We start from the raw sequence: 5,252 nt of genomic DNA, 5'->3' as shown, positions 1-5,252 counted from the left end.
TGTGACCCCAAATATTACTTGGAATTGCATACTCACAATGTTCCTTCCCAGCAACTGGGTGGACTGCTCCAGGGTTACAAACAGCTCCTGGATCTCTGGAACAATGGATCCCTCACTCACCTGTCTCCCATTCTCCTCCTTCTCCTCTTCCTTGTCCAAGACCACCTCCTCAGCATTGCTTGCGCTGGTCCAGGACTCCGAATCCTCAGAGGTATCTACACTGCTCTTGGGGATTGTGGTGGGGTCGCCACTGAGAATTGCATGCAACTCCTTATAGGGCTGTTCGCCTCCCTTGCCTTCTGGTACACCTGCCGAAGTTCATATTTGAACTTGAATGTTCACGCGGCACTGCTGCATGTCCCTGGTGTAGATGTCTGTTTCTACAGCTGGATTGGAGCTGTGCCTGCCCAGCCTCTTCTTCACCACCTCCTGTGTACTCCAGGTTGGAGCACATTTGGAGCACGGAGCCGCCATGATCAACTGGGCAGGCGAGCTATCCATGATGAAAAATCATGAAATGGAAATTCAAAAGTTCATGGTCCTTTAACAGGGGAGGGGCTGTTTCTTGTATATCTGGCTGCTGTGCAGCAGAGTTGAAAACATTTACCCGAACTGTCACAGTGAAGCATTGTGGGACACCTCATGGAGGCCAGTAAAGTTGAAGTAATCAATGTAGTGTCTATTCTGCCTCTATGTTGACCTAACAACATTGAATTAAGCATTGTGCCTCTCGTGGAGGTGAAGTAACTCAATCAACACAGCAGGTGAGTTATGTTGGTGGATGGACCTGGTAGTGTAGACACATTCATTATTAGGTCAATGTAAGGCAGTTTATGTCAACCTAACTGTGTAGACCAGGCCTCAGTAATAACACCTGAAATGAGAGGGAAATAACAGGACAGAATTTTAGTCCATGGGCCAGAGCTTTGGGCTCAGTAAAGCCATGTATGGCACAGCACCCAAGGTCTTAGGGCCATCTTTATATTCTCCCAATCCTGAGGGCTGGTTCATCTGCTAGTACAAGTTTCAGAAGCCTAAGGGCTGCTCTAACTTTTACCAGCTGTAGTGACCCCTTGGGTGCTCAATTGGAGATTGCTGAAGCACAAGGTGCTCCAACCAGTGACAAGCCTCTTTCACTGTGGTGCTGAGAACAGGGGTGTAGAGCTGAATGAATTCCCCAACTGCCTTGTTAGGGCAGTATTGTGGCCCTTTTGTATTGCGGTCAGAGCAGAGGCCAAGGTTCTGTCTTTGTGTTCATAAATCCGGTGGGATTTAGAAGGCAGGGTGGAAAGCAATAAAAATATTGTCTGCTCACAATGGACTTTTGTCCTTCATGATGGTTATTAGTAAAGAGTTGATCTTTTATGTCTTTCCTTAGGGCCAAATCTGACTCCATTTAGTTAGAAACAGGAACTCCAAATACAAATCCAGACAAACTGGATGGAGATAGTTAATGATTCAAAACATTTTCTCCCATCAAAAGTCAAAACTTCCAATATCTAGTCTTACTTGCCTGCCTTTCAATCTCTTTCAGAAAGTTAGTTTTCTGAGCAGCCAGCTACCTTCTAACACTAGTAATTGTCAGGTAGTGGATTTTTGGAAATTTGTTTTTTACATTGAGATGATCAGTCTGGCCATTTTCCCACAAGTTCATGTCCCTCAGTCTATTTCCCCCAAATCTGGTGTATAGCTTGAGAATGGATAAAACAAAGCGAAAACAGAAATAATAGAAAATATAACATGCTTTACATGATCTCAGTCTCTGGGAAAGAGATGTTATCTGATGGATAGTTACTCTTTGTAGATCTTTCAAATCACACCATTTTGCAAGGTTTTTTTTAAAAATGTCACTGTTACTTTTTCCCTGAGGCATCGTCAGACATAATAGCATCCATTCATCTTGTTGAACACTAGCATAATTTATAGCCATCTTCTTTTGCAATCAAATAAACCATCTTGGAAGATTAAAAATATGGGACACTCAGATAGTTATTTTCAACTCCAAAAATACCCATATAAGTCCTTATGAAGGTGAATGTGCCCCATTTCCTAATGGACTGTTGTAGCTTTCTAAAGTCACTTGAGGAGACAAATTACAATACCCTGATCATTATTATATTGTAACTTTACCATCTTGGTTTTTCAAATCGCACCTACCTGTTGGAGCTCTTGTCTATTCACTTTAATATCAATTTTAAAATGGTATTTATTATTGATCATTATACTTTTAAAAACACTTATGCTGAAAAAGCAAAAAAAAAAGATGCATCAGGGCTTTTGCAAATTATTTCAGTGCTCTGCATAAACACAATCTCTGAACTGTGCTGTACACTGCACACAGACTTTTCTAGGCCATCAGGCTGTCAGACACACAAATGTACAGGGAACTGGCTTCAGGAAATTACAGGAGCAACTCAAGGGGCAGATATTGTGGCCCCTAGCAAAATATACTGTTGATGTATCATGTTGCTATACATAAGCAAGAATCACCAGGAAATATTAGATATGTAAGGGAATATATTAGCCTATCCTCAAAGAGAAATAATTGAAATCCTCACCATTGACAATAATTATGTCTTATGTTAGCGCCGGCATTTGCACTAAGATATTGTTACGGTATTAAAATAACATAAAGCATACTTTCAGATTGTAACTAAGGCTTAAGGCCCAACAGACTAGTCCCTTATTAATCCACTAAAAATGGTAGAAAGTACTGTATTTACACAAAAGACAAACTAACATGCAGGACTTTATCCTTTATAATTTTTCTAATGACTGTTCCTCTGACTTTTGATATTCAATATGTAAAGACTTCATTGGGGAAATGGCTGTACAATGAAGGCCTCATTTCCTCTTCATGGGACCAGTTTCTGTTATCACTGTTAAGAGAGGGCCATTTTGTTTTCCAGTGCTCTTCTACAGTACAATCTACCCATTGTACTTCCCTTTCCTTTGCTGCCAGTCTGTCCCCTGCCCTGGAAGAAGGTTGCCACCACTGTGGTTTCAGGCCCTGTCTACACTACAAACTTAGTTCCATGCAAGCTGCATCTGCATAAAACTGCTGCAGTTAGTACATCACTTGTGCATGAGCATACTTGGCTTCTGGTGTTGGCGGTGCACATACTCACCAGGAGTGCATGTATCAATGCACAATGCAGTTCATGATGGGTAGGTTTTCCAGTATGCAACCTGCCACCATCCAGTGCACTGTCTTTTTGGGAAGCTTTGGTAGTGCATGGCGGGGCCAAAATGAATCAAGCAGGAATCACTGGGATCAAGGGTCATCTTCCCAGTGTGCAACAATCTCCATCCCATAACATCATCTCTAGCACATAATTTGTTGCACCTTTTTTTCAAAATCTCACAAACCCATGTGGCCCTCCTCACTGCCCTCCTCCGATAGAAGGGCAGCACCTGCAGAGCTCTGCACTATTTGTCATAAGTGTTGCAAGCACAGGATGCACGATCCTCTGGTATTTGCAGAGCTGCAAGAAGAACCAAATCAAGGGAACATGATTTCTTGGAAGACGGAATGCTATGGGACATAGCAAGTACCAATTCAAGGTGGCTTTCACAGAGCAGCTGCAGGTGGTGGAGCACTAATTCTGGTCCCAAGGAAGGAGTACTGACTGGTGGGATTGCATCATAATGAAGGTGTAGGATGATGAGCAGTGGCTGCAGAACGTCCAGGTGCGCAAGGCCACATTCCTGGATCTCAGGTTTCAGAGTAGCAGCCGTGTTAGTCTGTATTCGCAAAAAGAAAAGGAGTACTTGTGGCACCTTAGAGACTAACAAATTTATTAGAGCATAAGCTTTCGTGAGCTACAGCTCACTTCATCGGATGCATTTGGTGGAAAAACAGAGGAGAGATTTATATACACACACACAGAGAACATGAAACAATGGGTTTATCATACACACTGTAAGGAGAGTGATCACTTAAGATAAGCCATCACCAACAGCAGGGGGGGGGAAGGAGGAAAACCTTTCATGGTGACAAGCAGGTAGGCTAATTCCAGCAGTTAACAAGAATATCAGAGGAACAGTGGGGGGGGTGGGAGGAGAAATACCATGGGGAAATAGAAAAGGAGTACTTGTGGCACCCAGAGACCAACAAATCCACCAGAGCACAAGCCTTCGCGAGCCACAGCCCACCCCATCGGTGCATCCGATGAAGTGAGCTGTAGCCCACGAAAGCCCACGCTCCAACAAACCTGTTAGTCTCTAAGGTGCCACAAGCACTCCCCCTCTTTTTGCGAATACAGACTAACACGGCTGCTACTCTGAAACATGGGGAAATAGTTTTACTTTGTGTAATGACTCATCCATTCCCAGTCTCTATTCAAGCCTAAGTTAATTGTATCCAGTTTGCAAATTAATTCCAATTCAGCAGTCTCTCGTTGGAGTCTGTTTTGAAGCTTTTTATTGAAGGATAGCCACTCTTAGGTCTGCGATTGAGTGACCAGAGAGATTGAAGTGTTCTCCAACTGGTTTTTGAATGTTATAATTCTTGACATCTGATTTGTGTCCATTCATTCTTTTACGTAGAGACTGTCCAGTTTGGCCAATGTACATGGCAGAGGGGCATTGCTGGCACATGATGGCATATATCACATTGGTAGATGCGCAGGTGAACGAGCCTCTGATAGTGTGGCTGATGTGATTAGGCCCTATGATGGTATCCCCTGAATAGATATGTGGACAGAGTTGGCAACGGGCTTTGTTGCAAGGATAGGTTCCTGGGTTAGTGGTTCTGTTGTGTGGTGTGTGGTTGCTGGTGAGTATTTGCTTCAGATTGGGGGGCTGTCTGTAAGCAAGGACTGGTCTGTCTCCCAAGATCTGAGAGAGCGATGGCTCGTCCTTCAGGATAGGTTGTAGATCCTTGATGATGCGTTGGAGAGGTTTTAGTTGGGTGCTGAAGTGAAGAAACAGATTGACAGAGCCAGAAGAGTACCCAGAAGTCACCTACTACAGGCAGGCCCAACAAAGAAAGAACAGAACGCCACTAGCCATCACCTTCAGCCCCCAACTAAAACCTCTCCAACGCATCATCAAGGATCTACAACCTATCCTGAAGGACGAGCCATCGCTCTCTCAGATCTTGGGAGACAGACCAGTCCTTGCTTACAGACAGCCCCCCAATCTGAAGCAAATACTCACCAGCAACCACACACCACACACACACAGAACCACTAACCCAGGAACCTATCCTTGCAACAAAGCCCGTTGCCAACTCTGTCCACATATCTATT

The 5,252-nt window shown here is 43.8% G+C and overlaps 1 long non-coding RNA gene across 1 annotated transcript; it reads right to left on the bottom strand.

Annotated features, from left to right (window-relative positions):
- Window positions 1-3,743: 3,743 nt before the first annotated feature.
- Window positions 3,744-4,288, bottom strand: LOC122459318. Its single transcript, XR_006279920.1, has 2 exons — window positions 4,104-4,288; window positions 3,744-3,780 (listed from the first exon to the last, which is right to left on the bottom strand). It is a non-coding gene; the product is annotated as an uncharacterized LOC122459318 (long non-coding RNA).
- Window positions 4,289-5,252: the final 964 nt, after the last annotated feature.

The sequence above is a fragment of the Dermochelys coriacea genome, chromosome 3 (genome assembly GCF_009764565.3).
Source record: "Dermochelys coriacea isolate rDerCor1 chromosome 3, rDerCor1.pri.v4, whole genome shotgun sequence".
Lineage (NCBI taxonomy): Eukaryota > Metazoa > Chordata > Testudines > Dermochelyidae > Dermochelys > Dermochelys coriacea.
Note: the sequence above shows the minus strand (reverse complement) of the source record. Positions and strands in the feature narration are given on the sequence as shown.